This window comes from Gossypium raimondii, chromosome 1 (genome assembly GCF_025698545.1).
Source record: "Gossypium raimondii isolate GPD5lz chromosome 1, ASM2569854v1, whole genome shotgun sequence".
In the NCBI taxonomy this organism is placed as follows: Eukaryota; Viridiplantae; Streptophyta; class Magnoliopsida; order Malvales; family Malvaceae; genus Gossypium; species Gossypium raimondii.
This window is the reverse complement of record NC_068565.1, coordinates 36,420,097-36,440,183: the sequence shown is the minus strand read 5'-3', so window position 1 is coordinate 36,440,183 and position 20,087 is coordinate 36,420,097. Positions and strand designations below refer to the sequence as shown.

Below are 20,087 nucleotides of genomic sequence, written 5' to 3'. Positions count from 1 at the left end.
GTAAACCAGAATCATAAATATTTTTATTAAATATTTACAGATTTATATTAGAGGCGAATTGAATTTTGGTTAAATAATTTCATTGAATTAATGTTTAATTTAAGTATAAGGACTAAATCGTAAGTGATAAACATGTGATTTACTAAAGAATTATAATTAGAACTTATTAAAGGGACTTAAAAGGGTAATTATACTAGTAGATTAATAGTGGACGATAATGTGGTTGTTTAAAACGATGAATTGTGTTATAAGTGTTAATAATAATAATAATAATAATAATAATAATAATAATAATAATGATGATAATAAATGAAATGAAACATATTTTAATTAATAAAATAAAGCAAGTGGAAGAAATGAAAGACATTGTCATATGTTCTTTCATGCAAAATAAAAAAGGAGAAGAAGAGAAGAGGGGAGAACGACAATAGGGCTTAAAATTTTCAAACTTCAAATTGGTTAGTGTAATTTAGTCATTTTCTCATAATTTTTTATGTTTTCGGAACCTTGACACCATAAACTAGTTGACCCATGTGGAATTTTTCAATACTGTCAAAGATTTTAGATGATACCATTATTGAGTAGTTAAAGCTTTAAGGATTTATTTGATAGATTTTTAGGTTAAAAATGAAAGAAGACTAAATTGTGAAGTTAATTGTTGATGCAATAGGGACCAAATTGTGAAAATTTTGAAATTTAGGGGTAGAAATGATAATTGTGGAATTAAATTTGGCTTAGAGTGAATTTGATATTAAATTTGGGGTTAAATGTGGAAGTTAAGTTACTCCCGACTTTAGGGACTAAATTGAATAAAGTGTAAAAGTTGTATAAATTAGCAACTAAATGGGAAATTGTTTGTGTATTAATGATATGTACGGTTTATTTATTTTCATAGCTAACGTCGACTTAAATTCCTCGAAAAATAGGGAAAAGGCAAAGTCGTCGACAAATAGCTCGAAGATCACGGTTTGTGTTTCTATAATCTAAACTATTTAAAAATGTTGCTTTTATACATTGCATTATTTGGTAGGTATATATATATAAGGTGAGTTATTCCTTTAAAATAATTTCATAAGATGGTGGGATCCACGTGTCCGAGTCTGAGTGACGTTAATAGGGGAAGTAAACGGTAAACTCGAGATAACGACTTGAGATGGTAATGATTTGAAAATGGCAATGCTATTGAATAGCTAATGTGATAGAATGGAGTGAAATATAGAATGAAATGTGAATTGGAAACTAAAGTAGTGAATGGATATGTGCTTAAGGAATGATGTTTAATTAAGTATGAAATGAATTTAACTATGATTGAGATAATATTGCATAGCATCATTTATTTTAATTTTAACATATAATTGTATTGTATTTTACTTTTATGTTTAGATTATAGAAATACCGCCGAGTTATACTCAGTGTATGGTTTTGTTTTTCGTGCCCATGTTAAGTACTTATCGGTTCAATAGTCTACTCAACATCCAATGACCATCCCAAACTCAATTGTTGGTGAAATGTTCTTTGATCTTGGCATGTACCTAGGATGTTTTAGATATACGTAATGTTCATTTTGTGTCTTAATGGTATTTGAGTTCTAAGTTTGTAAGTATTGTGTATATATGTGTGGTTGATAGGAATGATCATTTCAAAGATGTCTTGTTAGAGTAATTTGGTGATATGCATGATAATTGGACAGTTGAGGTGTTGTTATGTTGGATGAGTTATTGGTTAATGCACAGTTGTGAGAATGATAGTTAATATATGGTTTGATCTCAATAGATGATAATGCTTTGGTGTATACTTTATAAATGAAAATTGAATACTTTGTTGTTCATGTTGAGGAACCTTAATGGATAATTATTTCGGTTGGTTGATCTTAATAATATATTTGGCTTAGATTTTGATATATTGAATTGAGTTGTACATGGATAAGATGTTTAGATGATGATTTGCATGCCTTTATTTATGTTTAGGTATGTTAATTGAGTTTAGGCAAGTTTTGAGCATGAGTGCATCTCTTAAAAAGTAGTTTTCACCATTTCTGAACTCAAGTATCAATATTTTTACATCTGGTATTGATACTTAACCAAATGAACAGTTTTAAAACAAACAGAATGCAGAAATGGTATTGATATTTATTTAAGTATCTATAATTTTTCACAAAATATCAATACCATGAAATAAATATCGATACCCTTATTTTGCAGAGAAAACATAATTGAATTTTGGCATGATTTTCAATAACGTATCGATTTGGTATTGATACAAACTGTGAATTTTCAATATTGAATTTTAAACTTCAAAATTTTATAAATTAATCCTACCATATGCTTGAATTTCACAAGTAGGTACATGTAGATTACAAATTTTCAATATGCTTGACTATATGTGATTTGATGTTAAGTATTTGGAATTTTGTTTAGTAAAGTATATGTTGGTTGTTGAATTTTGTCGTAGCATCTTATTACTCGGGTCCAACAACTGGGCCGGGTAAAGGGTGTTACACTTTTAGAAATACTTTATCTCATACTTCGTATTCAAGTTTTCTTTTTTTTCAAATCAACATATGACTTCTACCGGTCTGAAACTGCTTTTAATTTTTATTTAATTAGTCATATCATTTCTTTTGTTTTTTGTATTAATTTTGGGCTAACTATATTCTTTTCACCAAGTTCAGTCCAACACAAAGGAGTATGACATTTACGTCCATATAGAGCTTTATACAGTGTCATTTGAATACTTGATTGAAAACTATTGTTATATGCAAATTTTGCAAGTGGTAGATATTGTTCCCAATCACTATCAAATTCAATAATACAAGCTCGTAACATATCTTCCAACAATTGAATCACTTGTTCTGATTGACCATCTGTCTGAGGATGAAAGGTTGTGCTGAAATTCAATCTGGTGCCAAGTGATTCATGTAACTTCCTCCAAAATCTTACAGTAAATTGAGGATCACGGTTAGAAATAATAGACTTTGGCACACCTTGCAATCTCGCTATCTCAACTATGTATAATTCTACAAGCTTATCTAGTGACCAATTTGTCCTCACTGGCAAAAAATGAGCTAACTTCATCAATCAATCCACTATAACCTATATTGCGTTATGCATCTTTCGAGTGAGAGGTAAACCACTGACGAAATCTATAGTTATTCTGTCCCATTTCCACTCATGAATCGATATAGCCTGGAGTAAACTCGTCAGAACTTGACGTCCAGCTTTCACCCTTTGACAAGTTAGACACTTTGTAGCATATTCTGTAATCTCTTTCTTTATACCTAGCCACCAACACAATTCTTGCAAATCCTAATACATCTTGGTACTTCCTAGATGCATAGGATAAGAACTATTATGCACCTCTCGAAGTATCTCATCTTCAATTCAACATTGTTTGGCACATAAATTATTTCATGAAATCTTACACAACAATTATCCCTAATATCCAAGTCTCCTGAGCTATTATGCTCAATTGATCTTCGTTTTTCCATCACATTGTCATCATTTTGTTGAGCCGCTCTAATTTTCTCAATTAACTATGACTTCACTTTTAATTCAACTAGTAATGCACCATTATCACAAACACTCAACTATGGAAACATTGATCTCAATTGAGTAAAGGAATTTCGGCTCAAAACATTAGCAACAACATTTTTTTTCTTGAATGGTAATCAATCACACAATCATAATGTTTTAACAGCTTTATTCAACGACATTGTCTCAAGTTTAATTCTTTATGAGTGAGAAGATATTTCAAACTTTTGTGATCTGTGTAAATGTAGCACTTTTCACCATATAAATAGTGTCAGCAGATTTTTAATGCAAAAACCACTGCTACCAGTTCTAAATCATGCGTCGACTAGTTGTGTTCGTATAGTCTTAGTTGTCGTGAAGCATATGCAATCACTTTTCTATCTTGCATCAAAATGCAAGCAAGACCATTAAGCGAAGCATCACTATATGCTACAAACTTTCCCGATTCTAAAAATGTTAACATTGGAGCCTCTATCAACAATTTCTTCAGCATATTAAATCTTTCTTGACACCACTCATCCCATTTGAATGGTACATTCTTATGGAATAGTCAGGTCAAGGGAAAAGCTATCATTTAAAATCCTTCAACGAGTTTTCAGTAGTATCCCGCTAATCCCAGAAAACTGCGAATCTCTTAAACATTTTTCGGTTGTTTCCATTCCAAAATGGCCTCAACTTTCTTCGGATCTACATGGATACCTTCGGTTGAAACCATATGCTCGAGGAAGATTACCTCAGATAACCAAAACACACATTTACTAAATTTCCCATAAAGTTGTTTTTTTCGTAATTTTTGCAATACAATCCTTAAATGTTGATCATGCTCCTCCTCAATCTTTGAATACAATATAATTTTTTTTCTTGGGAAAATGAAAAAGAATATTTTTATAATTTTTTTAATTTTCATAATTTTTCCAAAATGTTTATAATTTTATAATTATTTACAATATTTATTATTTATTTTTTGTATTTTAAAATTTTCTATAACTTTTATGTAATTTTTTATAAATTTTCTACAATTATTTATCAATTATTAATCACTTTTATTATTTTATATATTTAAAAAATATATTTATTTTATATATTTATTAATTTTATGATTTCCATTAATTTTTTATATTTTTCAAAAATTTATAAAGAAATATCAATTTCTCAAGTGTGCAACCATAACATGTCACGTGACAAACATAACCTAAAAATAGAAAAAATAAAATCATTAAACTTTAACAATTAATTGTTGAAGTTAACAGATCAAATGATCTAATTGAGTGTATTTTACTATTCAAGGGTACAGTTGGATGCAAAAAATAATAGGGACTTAATTGATTTTTTTGAAAAGTTTAAGGGCTTTGTGTTCCTTAAGCCATTGTTAGAATATTAATCATATAAAAATTACGAAAGAGTATAGAATTCTTTAAGTTTTATATTGGCATTGGTGGATCACTCCTCTAATCCCCTATTTCTAGTTTACATATAGCTTCGTATTTTCCTTCTTCTATTGCTTTTTTTTCATTTAGAATTTCTTACGAGTTTTTTATATGATTTTATTTTTTAAATATTAATCTATCATTTCTCATGAAGATTTCTTTTTAGAAACATCCCATTAACTTCTTTATAATACTTTTTTACTTTTTTTTTATTTTCATACTTTTTATTTAGATAATGTTTAGGGTAATTATTTAGGGTAAATTACACCAGCAGTCGCTCAACTTTGATGCAACGACAAAACAGTCACTCTAATTTCAATCCAGTCACTCAACTTTCAAAAAGTAACAAATCAGTCACTAACGTTATCGAAAAGTGACAAATCAGTCACCCATTAACATTTTTCGTTATAGGCCTAACAAGACTGGTGACGTGGCTAGTTAACTAGCTGACGTGGCCAATTAACTTGCCACGTTGGATGAGAAGCCAAAGGATCTAAGGTAAAAAGATGGATTGATTTATGGTAAAAAGAGAAAGGATCGGTTGCGTCTTTACTTTTCTCCTTCTCCTTGTCTTTCTTCTTATTTTTCTTCTCATCTTTCTCTTCATCTTCTTCTCCCTCAACCTCTTTCTCTTTATGCTTATTTTATTTTTTTCTTCTTCTTCTATTCTTTTACCACCTCTTTATCTTCGTGATTTCCTTCTTTCTTCATCTCCGCCTCCTTGTCTCTTTCCTTTTTCTTCTCTGTGTTCTCATCACCTTCTTCATCTTTGTGCATCTTCTCATTGTTCTTTTTTTTTTCTCCTCGTTATTCTTCATTTCTCCTATTTCACTATCCTCGATTTTTTCCTTATCCTTCTCTTTATGTTTCTGTCCCTTATCCTCCTTATGCTTCGGCTTTTCCTTCTCCACTGATTTGGTAATCTTCTTTTCCTTCTCATAGTTTGGCTCCATATCCTTCACCTTCGCTTTGAAATGTAGTTCTTCCTTCTTCACCTTTTTTCCTTTGCTGACAATTGATTCAAATGTACCTTTCAACTTAGAACCCATTGCCACAAATCGAAACTCGAATGTAAGTCCTTGATTTTTTAGCAAATTCCCTAAAAAATACCGGATATATATAAACACAGACAAAATACAACCAAACATGAACAGACTATAGGATTCATTAAAATACACAACATGATGGTTGGTTTATTACAACTATTGGCATTACACATAAAAGCAAGTTTAGCACAAAACTTCTGATAGTAGAAGCATGATGTTCAAAGATTCAAACAAAAAAGTGATCTAGCTTTTATGCAATGATGAATTTGTGCCCTTCAACTAACTTGATTCTGAATACTTTCACTACCACCATATGTTGAAAAGAAGAGAAAAATAAACCACAATGAAACCCAAAAAAAAAAGTTGTACTAATTTGATTCAACTAAATGAGAAAGCTGACATTTCAAGCAAATATAATAGCAGAAAAAATAGTGGTGGCATAAATGGTTTCAATAATACATCAACACAAGTTTTTCCATATCCTTAGCATTTTCTTACTCCCTATACCTATTTCACTTCCAAGAAGAAGGTTAATATAGACCGATGACATACACATGCGTAAAAGAAATGGATTTAGAAATCAAAAGTTTTTTCCAAACCTAGTGCGACATTGTACCCTTGCACAATTAATCATACTATACTACTGTAGGGAGCAGAAACTCCATTGCTACTAGATTCAACCACTCTCCAGTCATCATTACAACCCCTACAACCTAGAGGACAAGCCATTACAAACTCGAATTATTGTAAGAAGAAACAAATTAAGAAGTTGCAACTAGACCAATATAAAGGAACAATTTTATGAAGATGATTTAAAGGGAATAAAAAAGAAGCACATGCTTCTTGAAATATATTGATCATTTTCCTTAAATCTAAACTATAATTATGGTATTAACCAAATTAAAAATAGAACTTGTTATTCGTTTTTGGAGGAGTATCTAAAGATAACTTTACAAACCAAGAAAAAAAACCTAGATTCAAATTCCCAAAGAAAGGATCAATAAAAATGGAACCTTTATACTAGCAAGCAGTCAGAAAAAGAAATGGGTAGAATAGATAAACAAGAAAATTGCTGCAACAACCAAAAACCAAATCTAGAGAGGTATGCACCTTGAGTGGCTAAAAGGGGAAGATGCAAAGTAAAGATGAGAAGAAAAGAAGAAGAAGAAAGACAAGGAGAAAGAGAAAAGCAAAGACCCTCCAACTGGTCGGTTAAATGATAGCAGTAACTTGTTAAATGGCATGTCACTTTTTCGTTACATCTGTAACAAAAAGTGGTTAGTAGGACTAATTTGTTATTTTTCAAAAGTTGAGTGACTGAATTGAAATTAGAGTGACTGTTTTGTCAGTTGCATCAAATTTGAGTGTTTGTTGGTGTAATTTACCCAATTATTTATATACCCCTTTTTAAGTTTGTTAGATTTTGAATATATATAGCTTTACATGTGATGCATCATTTTTGTTATGTTTATGTACTTTTAATAAATTTCAAATTTAGTTATTTTATTTTTTATTTTTGGGATTTTAGTCTTACTTTTCAAATTTTAAAATTCAAGTTCAATTGTCAATACTATTATTTTTTTTGTTAAATTTATTGGTGTAACATTTTGAAATTAAAAAAATACTTACTTTGTAGCAATGTAACTAAAAAGATGTTGTAATGAACCTAAATTTAAACAAAATATTGTTAACAGTTAGACTTAAATTTTAAAATCTCAAAAGCAGAAATGCCAAAATCCTATAAATAAAAGTACAGGAAATAAATGCCAAACCACCTGAGTGCTAGGTCCAATGTGAGTATTATTGCTGAGCTATGCTTCATAATCGGAAAAATGAGCATTGTGAAAATACATGCCACTCAGCCAAAGTTAGATGATGGAGAGTTGGCTGAAGCGGGTACTAAATATTTTGCGAGAAATTGTGAGCATCGACATGTAGGTTCCAGATCCAAGTAGTAATATCGGGTCTCTTAGCTATTGTTCTTGAGAAATGGCCCGGCCTAGCCCATTCCTCTAAAGAAGTTTTTATGGGATCCTTATCTACCAAAATTTTTACTTCTAATTCCGGCGAATGAATTTTTTTTAACATTTTTGTTATTTTATAAATTTAAACATAGTTGAAATAAAATATTTAAAGATAAAAACAAATAACTTTATTTTATTGATAAAAACAAATAACTTTATTTTATTAATTGCAATGCATGATTTTTGAAATTGAATCGATGGTCAAATCGGACTTGCCACCAATTTTCGGTTCAATCGATCCAATCAGCTCAATTAGCTTCTTATCTTGATTTAATTGGTTTAGATCAGTTTACTTAAAAAATTGATTTAACTCCTTTTGTCTGAATTGATATACTAATCGATTTTCGATTTAATTGATAAATCTATTTCTTTTCTAACAATAATAAAATAACGTCATGATATTCATTTCTTTTCTAATATCATCATCAGATAATATATATATACTTTGTAGCCGTTGTATATTCACATTGAGTTATTATTTCTTTAGTTGCAATCATTATGTAATTCTTTGATCGGAAAGTCCCTAATTCCCATGGTAGAGACAATTAAGGCAAAAAGGCAGATGGAGTCAAAAGTAAGGGGTTAGCAAAGAAAAGTTGCATGTGCGTCTCCAAACTTGGTAAATGGGTTGCTTTGGTACTACAATATCAATGGCCGCACTGCCACTCTGTATTCAGAGATGGACACCAGCTTGCCCATTACCCTTTATCCTGTATTCTTTTGTATATTGCAGGACCACCACAGTTTCAAGAGCATGAACTCACTCATTTATTTAGACAAGCCAATGAGGTTGCTAATTTAGGATCTAGAAATGGATCATTAGAGATTTAAATACCAACCTTAATTCAACTGATTATTCATATTATTATCTAGGATTAATTTATCATTTAGTAATTGTGTTTAATTTTATATTTAATTTAATATTTGAATTTAATTTTATTTTTATTTGATACTTAAATTTAATTTTAGAATTTAATTTAGTATTTTAAATTAAACGGCATTACATGGTTTAATGAATATTTGACAACCGTGTTTTAGTAAAAAAATATAGCCACTAAATTGGGGAAAAAATTCAAGTACCAAATTAAAAACTCAGATGCTAAATAGTATATTAATCCTACTATATCTATCTATATTATATATATAAGTTTCGATTGAGTTGATGTCACCCATAATTGGGCCCCAACTTTAAATTACCAAAATACTTTTATTTTAATAAAGCAATAAATATTAATTGAAGGGTATTTTTGTCTTTTATATAAAATCTAGAAAAAAAACCATGCTTATAATATTTGAACCCAAAACACCAAACATTCACTCTACCAACTTTACCATTAGTAACCATTTAAATTCTATATTAATTCTTAATAAATATATTATGCAAATACTTTCACCCATATAATGAGTATGTCATAATCCTATTAATAATGTTGTTGAATGAGTTAGCGTCGAAGTTAACTTGATACCAACTCAAGAAAAACGACAATGTTATGATAAACAATTGGAGTGCATTTAATATTCTTAATATGATGCATTTACATATTTAAATTTCCTTTTACTCATAATTTAAGCTATTTTTTATTTTAATTTTGTACATATTGCATTTGCGTTGTTATTATTATTAGTTCCAAATCTTACATTTCATTATTTATTGCATGTTATTTATAAACACATCCATGCTTTTTAAAAATGTAATTTCACACGCATACACTTGTGATAGAATTTTTAGTATATATTATGTCTATAAATATAACAAAATGACGCAATTAAAAAAATAATTTAAACCAATTACACTACCATCAAACTTTTTTGGCCCTTAATTTCAACAATGTTCTACAAATGTAAATTTGTTTTATATCATCTCGGTTTTCTTACTAGAGAAAAAAATTTGTTGTTAAAATTTGGATATTCATCGTCGGCAATAATGATTAATTTCTTTATTGCAACAATCACATCATTTTCAAAAAAGTTTCATGAAGGATAAATATAGGAAGGAAAACAAAAATCAAAAGAGTTAAATGTAATGTTAAGGTATATTCTATTAGCAAGAAGAGAATTCAAATTTGAGCTTTGAAAGTTGAGGGGTTAGTCACAAACTCTAAAATGATTAGTCTTCATGAATTGTAAAACGGTCATGAAAATACTTTTAGTAATTTATTATTTAGCCCCCAAAGTTGCACCAATTTTTAAGTTGGCATCTAAATTTTTTTTTGTATTAGTTTGGAACCTAAAGTTTCTAATTGTATATCAAGTTACCTAGTATAATTGCCTTGGGTCAATGTGATACATGATAGGAAACTTTAGGTACCAAATTGATAAAAAAATTCTTTAAGTACTAAAGTGATAAGGCATAATGACTTGTTTGGCCCTCCAAATTTAAAAAAAAAAGTTAATTTAGCCCTCTATTTAATTTTTACCTCTTTTAGCCCTTAAATTTGCGTTGTTTGTCAAATTACCTCCAAAATGGATAGAAAAGTTAATATCTGCTAACTTTGTTGATGTCACACCAACAATTAATTGATTTTTAAAATTTTAAAAAATATAAAAATATAAATTTATTAAAAATAGTTTTAAAATTTTAAAATTAATTATTTTTAATGTGGAATACATGTAGATTGCCATGTAGATGTCACGTCAATAAAGTTAACATACATTAACTTTTCTATTTATTTTGGGGATGATTAATTGACAAATAATACAAGTTAAAAGGTTAAAAAGATAAAATACATTAAATATAGGACTAAAATAATTTTTTATAAAATTGAAGGACCAAATAAAGTATTATACTAAATAACAATTAGGTGATAAATAATACATTTAACCCTTAGAGAAAGAAAAGAAGAAAAGGTTGAAAAGGAAACGATATAATTCATTCGTGCATTAAATTAAGCACATTCAATTATTAAAGGTATATATAAAAACTGGTTTTGGGTCTTATTCACTTCCACCATTTGAAAATGATGAATCATGGTTACGTTTTAAAAAAGCTTACCTCAATGGTTTACAAAAGTGCATCACTTATTTGAAATTCAACATTTCCTATCTTTAATTAGCATATTCTCAGTGACAAAGATTATGAACAATATTTTTCGAATAATCAATTTACTTTATAGGGTGACGGTACCTTGATTTCGATTGTTATATAACAAGCTCCCATCATGCATGGAATTATAGAGACAAACTCGGATTTTTAATCAATTAAAACAAAGTTCTATAACTTTCTTATAATACGTAAAGATTTGCTTGAGAAATGAATATGGGCTAATTAATTAGAGTCATATAAATTCCTTTCTGGTACTTCTGCTTTATTTGTCAACTTGTTTTGACCCTTAATAAATTAATATCTATGTGAACATGTATTTTAGAGAGTAGTGATAATTAAATATGTGACCCAAGATGAGCAAAGGGTTAATTAATAAAGCATAGAGAAATTTCCTTGAGCTAATATAATGATTAGAGATGATTTTTTTATCCAAGGGGAATAATGGAAGTTCTTGACTTATAACCATCAATCACATTCACATACCTAAAATATCAGTCTACTTTTGCCCCTATCACACAAAAGTATCAACTTTTGGCAGGCAAGCTTTACCCACCATAAATTCTTCTTTTCTTTTTAAGTTTTTTATTTTATAGAAAACTAGTTCAATCCCGAACATATAAATTGCTTCATTGATCAGAATTTGAAAAAACCTAATTGGGCTCCACAGATATTAGGTATTTTGGTATGGGATGGAAACAAGTTCTATTGATTCTTAACTAGATGGGTTTATTTCATATGTAAAACCTATAATAATGATGATGAATTGATGATAGAACATACAATGCTGTGTAAATGAAAAAAAAAACTTTTGTCTAATTATAAAGTGCTTCACATAATATCACATAATTGTTTTTTCTAATTATTTTAAATTAATTAATAAATAAACAATAAATTTTATATTATCACTAAATAAATTAAATTAATTAAGTGATAATATTCAATAATTATTTTATCTCTTATTAATCAAATTATATAAGATAAATAGTAAATAATAAATAAAAAATTTAAATATCTGTTGATCACCTAAATGAAGAGTTTAGGTAACTCCATGCTAACATTATAAAAGAGTTCACCTCTAAACTGTTCAAAATTGAAATGGAAGATTTTGAAGAATCTTGGTGAGCAGATTCTAAAGATTAGAAATTCCCATTAAAATTTTTGAAGAAATAGAAAAACTTGAGAAATTCCTAAAGAATAGCTTCATTTTTATCTTGTTCGACTGAAAAAAAAGACATCGGAATTTATTTTCGAACAAAACTGCCTTTTGATATTTTTCAATCAAATAGAGAAAGTCAAAATCCGTTTCAAAAGTAGATTACCACAACACTTGAAGTAAACCGTATCTTTTCAAGATTATGCCTAGATGATTTTTATATTGAAACTCCAGAAAAGAATTAGAAGAATTTTCTTTGTGATTAAGAAATGCTCGGATATTGTAACTCTTTCAATATAGCTAAATAAAATTTGTTTTCAAATTTTTGAAGTCAATTTTCAACTCAAAATTTGCATGTAGATGCTGATAGCACAAAGATATTATCCTTTCTGTTTGCCGCTTTTGGCTTCCAAGAATTTCTGGACTGCCCCTTAAGGTTTTGTGAGAACTCGCTAAAAGTTTCGAGTAGAAATTTGTTGAAGACTCAAAATTTTAGCAAGTTCTCATTCTCATAATTTTGCGTGTAGATGCTGATAGCACAAACTTATGCACCTCAAGGATTTGTCGCTCGGCTTTGTAGAGAGTCTAAGGACATCTTTTGAAGCTGTTGAAGAACGAAAACCATGATTGATGAAGAGCAAAAGAGCATCTACATCCTAGAGGTCTCAGGATCAAGCCACCTTGTGCTCTTTAGTGCTACATCATGCTCTCTTGTTCTTCGGTAGCCATACTTTTCACTCTTCAATTACTTTAAAAAATATCCTTAGGCTCTCTTCGAAAGTGGAAGACAATAATAAATGAAAAAAACAATTAGTAAAGATTCCCAAAAATCAATAATAGAGGAACGGATCTTCTAAGTTAAATGAACCTCAGTCTTTTAGATAAAAAGGTGGGTTCCATGTATATAATATATATTATAGGGTTGTTAGCATCATATCAAAAGATCACAGTTAAAAACTTTGTTGCAGATGGAATTCAACATCAAACCACCTATGCCAACAGCTCAGCAGCAATTGCCAACAATGAACTATAAACCAAAATCTAGAATGTTAAAGAATATGTTCCAGTAGTCTCAGCAAATAATGTTGTGTTTTACTTTAGCCATTGTTTTTCCTAACATGAAATATCAATATTAATTATCTTACGTTAACAATAATATCGTGTAAATTGTAATCTTAACTTAGAATTCGAAAATGACATAAGGTTAAAAATTTGAAGGCTGAAAAGTTGTAGAAATTAACTTAATTTTCTCATTGAAGTTCCATTTTGGTACATTCAAATTTAAGGAGTGGGGAACCGAGGACATTAATTTAGACTTGAAAATATGTAGCAAAAAATTTATGTGTATGCATGAAAAGATGTACTTTTAAAAAAAGAAACAATATAATGTGTATATATTTGGATGGATATGGAGTCTTTTTTCTTTAGGAAAGAAATTTACGTACGCCCGATATATAGTTGAATAAAAGAAAATGTGGAGCATAATACATCAAATATATGAAAAATATTTTAAAATTTAAGTATATTCATATCTCTCAAAAACGAAGTATATTCACAAGGAACAGACTTGTATCCACTTGCTTGGAATTCAAAGAAGATGAAGTTGTAAAGCTTGGATAGGGGGACGGAATGGGAGAAATGAAGTCAAGAAAAGCATGGAAAAGATTGAAGGCCACGATGGGGCGGGGCCCACTTGCATTTTTTTTTATCAGAAAGAAGCATGCATAAAAGTTAAGGATCCACAAAAGGTTTTTTTTTAAAGGTATGAAATTAAATTATATATTTTTAAAATAGTAAAAATATAATTTTATAATTTATATCTTTATAATTTTATAATTTTAGGGAGTTAAATTAAATTATTATTATTCTTAAAAAATTAAAGTATAATTTTATTATTAATTTAAAATTTTATAAATTATAAATGAATTAAAAAGAAAATTTTTCATTTTAATTCGCTTTGCTCTGACCTATCACTCAAGCAGGGGTGGAACCAAGAGGGCTGGCAAGGCTCTGGCCCCCTTTAAAATGGAAATTTTCACCTTTAGCCATTTTATAATTTTAAAAAATTTAAATTAGTATATGATAAAATTACACTTTGAGCCCCTTAATAATGAAAAAATTAATTTAATCGACTATTAAAATGGTAAAATTTTATTTTACTATCATAAAATATACAACTTTATTAATTTTAATTTTAAGTCTACAAATAGTAAATATTTATTTAAACAACTCGTTTTAGATATCGTGTGTAGATGTGATGTTTCTACCATAAATGTAAGAGTACAAACCTTCAAATTGTACAATACCAACAAAACAAAAAGCTCCCTCTGATGATGCTGAAGATTGTGAAGTTTCTTTCCAATCTAATATGATATTATAATATAATAGACAGGGAATGATTTGGTTTAATGACAAGTTTTTGAAGTCATTTACCATTTAAATCGTGTTAATTTTTCTAAATCTGTTCAATAGTAATCAATTTGTATTTTAATAATATTATTAAACATTCATTTCATTCTTAAATTTATAATTTATAATTATTTTATTTAAATCTATAATTTTCCATAATCTATACCATATAAAAGTATAAGTTTAAAATACTTTTGAATTGACGATAATACATTTTATTTTTATCACATTACTACAAATTTATATTTAAAAATAATTATAATATTTAATTTATAATTATTAGTTAAAATTTAAATAAAATAGAATTTGTGATAATTATACATTTAAGAATAATTATAACTTAAAATAATTAGAATTTAAATTGTAATTATCATTTAAAAAGTTGTGTTAGTTTTCAAACAGAGTTATTACTTGAATAGAATTCTAAACATATTAATTAAAACTTAATTAATATTGGAGTTCATTATTTTAATTAATTATTATTTTGAATAATGTTATTTTGCATTAATTACATAAAGCAAAACTATATTGTAGGTTAAATATGTTAAAAATAGTTTAATTATTATTTAAAAATTTTCTATTATAATATTTGAATTGAAAAGTTAATATATTTTAATAGATATTATTTTGCGCTAATTATTGTAATTAAAAATAAAATATTTAAAAAAATTAATTAAATATTAATTACATAAAATCATTTATAACTATACAACATTAGAAATGTAAAAAATAGAATGTCGGTAATGACAATATATCACAAAGAAAAAAGAAATAAAAATAAAGAATATGCAGATTTTTACGTGGAAACCCTTCTAGGAAAAAAAATTACAGGCAGAGGAGAAGAAAATGCACTCTGTTGAATTCGAATGATTACAAGAGGAGTAGACTATATCTATTTATAGGCTTCTAAAACCATATTCTAATAGGAGTGTAGTAAAATTGAAACACCTTATTCTAATAAATATTAAATAGATGGAGTTTAATAAGGTTTAAAAAACCTTATTCTAAAATAAAATAAAAGAAATATAATTCTATAGGGATTTTACTTTTCTTTTATTTTACCACTGTATTTGATTTAAATAAGGATTCAGGTCACTTAATTCTGACAATCTCCACCTTGACACGAATTCTTAATGAACAAGTTCTTCATCGCGAACTGTCAACGAACAAGTTCTCCACCTCTTCCATAAAACCCTTTAAGGGTTTAGCTTCAACAATGAACACCAACCAAGTCTAAGCAATGTTCAAACTTGGTTATAGGAAGTGACTTAGTCATCATATCTGTAGGATTTTCATGAGTACTAATTTTGCTCACAACAATATCACCACGAGCAATAATATAACGAACAAAATGATACTAAACATCAATATGTTTTGTTCTCTCATGAAACATTTGATCTTTTGTAAGGAAGATGTCACTTTGACTGTCACAAAATACAGTATTGATTTGAAGGTCTTCATTGAGTTCACTAAAGAGTCCCTTCAACCAAATAGCTTCTTTACAAGCCTCAGTAATCGCCATGTACTCAGCTTCAGTGGTAGACAAAGCAACTGTAGCTTGCAAAGTGGCTTTCCAACTGATTGCACAACCTCCGATTGTAAAGACATAACCTGTGAGAGATCTTCTTCTATCAAGATCTCCGCAAAATCAGCATCAACATACCCAATGACTCCATCTCTAGTTCTTCCAAACTATAAGCAAACATCAGTAGTACCTCGTAAGTATCTTAAAATCCACTGAACTGCTTTCCAATGTTCTTTACCGGGATTCACCATGTATCTGCTAACTACACTGACTGCATATAATAAATCTGGACGTGAAACCATAGCATATATGAGAGATCTCACTGCACTAGAGTATGAAACATGTGACATGTACTCAATCTCATCATCTGATTATGGAGACAAAAGCGGATGAAAGTTTGAAATGGGCTACTAAAGGAGTACTAACAGGCTTAGCATTCTGCATATTGAATCTGCAAAGAACTTTCTCAATGTACCCCTTCTGAAATAAGTACAATTTACTTATTTTCCTATCTCTGAGAATCTCTATACCAAGTATCTTCTTTGCTGGTCCCAAATCTTTCATCTCAAATTCTTCACTTAGTTGGGCTTTGACCTTTCTTATCTCTCATTTAGCTTTTGTTGCTATCAACATGTCATCAACATAAAGGAGTAGATACACAAAAGAACCATCACTGTTTTTCTTAAAGTAAACACAACAGTCAAAGCTACTTCTTTTGAAATCATGAGAAGTCATAAAGAAATCAAACCTCTTATACCACTATCTTGGTGACTGTTTCAAACCGTAAAGGGACTTTTTCAGCAAGAAAACATAGTCCTCTTTTTCTGAGACTGTAAAACACTCTAGTTGTTGCATGTAAATATCCTCCTCAAGTTCTCCATGCAAAAATGCATTTTTTACATCTAACTACTCAAGCTCCAAATTATGCATGGCCACAATACCAAGCAAAGCTCGAATCGAACTATGCTTCACAACTGGGGAGAACACATCTGTGAAGTCCACTCTTGGAATTTGACTGTAACCCTTTTGCAAGCCTTACTTTATATCTGGGTTCTTCAACTCCTGGAGTCCCTTCTTTCTTTTTAAACACCCATTTATAATGAACAACCTTTTTACCTTTAGAAAGTTTCACAAGATCCCATTTTTTATTTTTGTGGAGTGATTCTATCTCCTCTAGCATAGTAAACATCCACTTTTCTGAGTCTTCACAGCTAACCATATCAGAATAATTAGATGGCTCTTGGTTTGCATCTATATCTTCAACCACATTTAAAGCATAAGCAACTAGATTAGCCTCAGCATACTTCTTTAGATGTTTAATTTCTCTTCTAGTTCTGTTTTTGGCGATAGAGTATTGTGGTGAAGAAGTAACTCTATTTTGAATTTTTGTATTGGCTTGAGGAGTCAACTCTGTTGTAGATTCTAGATTAATCTGATGCTCCACCTGCTTTTGATTTTCTTTATTGGAAGAGTCTTTAAGAGATAAGTTAGGTAGCATAGCAGTTTCATAAAAAACAACATCTTTGCTAAGCACAACTTTTCTATTTTCAGGACACCATAACTTATACCCTTTTATACCAGCTTTATAACCAAGAAAAACACATTTAATGGATCTTGGTTCCAATTTTCCATTATCGACATGAGCATATGCAGGACACCTAAAGTTCTTTAAATTAGAATAGTTAGTAGGATTACTAGACCATACCTCTTATGGAGTATTTTTCTCAATGGCAATGGATGTAGACCAGTTGAATAAAAAACATGCAGTAGAGGCTGCTTCAGCCTAAAATAACTTTGGTAAGTTGGAATTTGACAACATACAACGAACCTTCTCCATGATCGTTCTATTCATTCGTTCTGCAATGCCATTTTGCTGCGGAGTATGACAAACTGGCAAGTGTCTCACGATTCCTTCTGACTTGCACAGTTTATTAAACTCATCAGAACAGAACTCTAAGCCATTTTCTGTACGGAGGTATTTTATTTATTTTCCCGTCTATTTTTCAACCATAGTTTTCCAAGAATTAAATGCAGAAAACACATCACTTTTTTGCTTCAGGAAGAATGCCCACACTTTTCTAAAAAAATTATCAATAAAAGTTAGCATATAATTAGCTCCACCTCTCGAAGGCACTCTAGATGGCCCCCACAGATTTGAATGAATATACTTCAACGTTCCCTTCGTGTTATGGATTCCTCTGGTGAATCGAACTCTCTTTTGCTTTCCAAAAATGCAGTGCTCACAGAACTTCAGTTTGCAAATTCCTTACCCATCAAAAAGTCCTCTTTTGCTCAATTTTGCCATGTCATTCTCACTCATATGCCCTAGGTGCATATGCCAAAATTTAGTAATATCATCATTTGACAAGGAAGAGGATGAAACAGCTACATCACCAGTAATAGTAGAACCTTACAAAACATATAACTTGGCAGTTTTTCTCTGCCATTTCATCATAATGAGGGAACCTTTGGAAATATTTAAAACCACATTTTCAGTTGTATTTGTACCCTTTTGAATCAAGAGTGCTCAACGAAATTAAATTTCTATTCAATTCTGGAACATTTCGTACGTTACTAAGTGTTCTGACAACCCCATCGAACATATTAACTTTAATGGTTCTAACACCTGCAATTCTACATGAAGCATTATTTCCTATCAAAATAACACTTTCAGACATTATTTCGTAAGTTGTAAACTAATCCCGATTGGGACTCATGTGGAAGGTGCAGCCCGATTCAAGGATCTACTCCTCGCTCATTTTAAAATTGTTGATAAAAGCGACTAGAAGTTCACCATCGTTGTAGTCTTCTACAACATCAGCTTTACCAGAATTTTTTGGTTGTTTTCCATTTTGATTCACAGCCTCCCTTTTGATCTTGTTCTGTAACTTATAACATTCGGATTTAATGTGCCCTTTCTTCTTGTAGAAGTTACAAGTTTTACCGCTGTTTGAAAACTTCGATCTACCCTTAGATTTACCGCGAGGATTCCGTTCCGGTGTCATTCCAAAATCATCATCAGCATTCTGATCTTGTCTTCCACGAAAAATGGGACCTTCTCCTTGAGAGTTGGTTTTAACCACAAGATGTTTCATCTTATCATATGAGGTTAAAGAATCATAAACCTTATTAGCTGTGAGAGACTCGCTATTATATAAAATCTTATCTTTAAAGGTTGAATAAGACGGGGGAAACGAACAAAGTAGAATCAACCCTAGATCTTCTTTATCATATTGAACCTCTATGGCCTCCAAATACAGATGCACCTTCCTCCAAACGATGAGCATAAAGACGCTGCTCCATATGCAGCTTGCTAGTTAGAGTTTTCGACATACATATTTGTTCTAACCTCTTCCATAATCCAGCGGCGGTCTTCTCCATCATCATATCCTGCAAAATTTTGTTAGACAAATGCAGATGTAACTGTGTTAACGCCTTACGATCCTTGCGCTTATTCTCTTCCTCCGTCAATGTTGAAGGCATCTTATCTACCCCTAGCAGGGCTTCCTCTAAGTCCATCTGTGCAAGAACTGCCTGTATCTTTATCTAGCACAACGCGAATCTGATGTTGCGATCCAACAACAAAATTTCATACTTCAAAGATGCCATTACTGTGATTGAGATGAACAAGCCGGAAGCTCGGATACCAATTTGTAAAAAATAGAATGTCGGTAATAATAATATATCACAGAAAGAAGAAATAAAAATAAAGAACACACAGATTTTTACGTGGAAATCCTTTTGGGAAAAAAACCCTGGGTAGAGGAGAAGAAAACTCACTATGTTGAATTCGAATGATTACAAGAGGAGTAGACTATGTCTATTTATAGGCTTGTAAAACCATATTCTAATAGGAGTGTAGTAAGATTGAAACAACTTATTCTAATCAATATCAAATAGATATAGTTTAATAAGGTTTAAAAAACCTTA

General features: G+C 29.8%; 1 long non-coding RNA gene across 1 annotated transcript; it reads right to left on the bottom strand.

The window, feature by feature from the left end:
• Positions 1-5,715: 5,715 nt before the first annotated feature.
• On the bottom strand, positions 5,716-7,197 carry LOC128039727 (uncharacterized). Its single transcript, XR_008194203.1, has 2 exons — positions 7,114-7,197; positions 5,716-5,994 (listed from the first exon to the last, which is right to left on the bottom strand). It is a non-coding gene; the product is annotated as an uncharacterized LOC128039727 (long non-coding RNA).
• Positions 7,198-20,087: the final 12,890 nt, after the last annotated feature.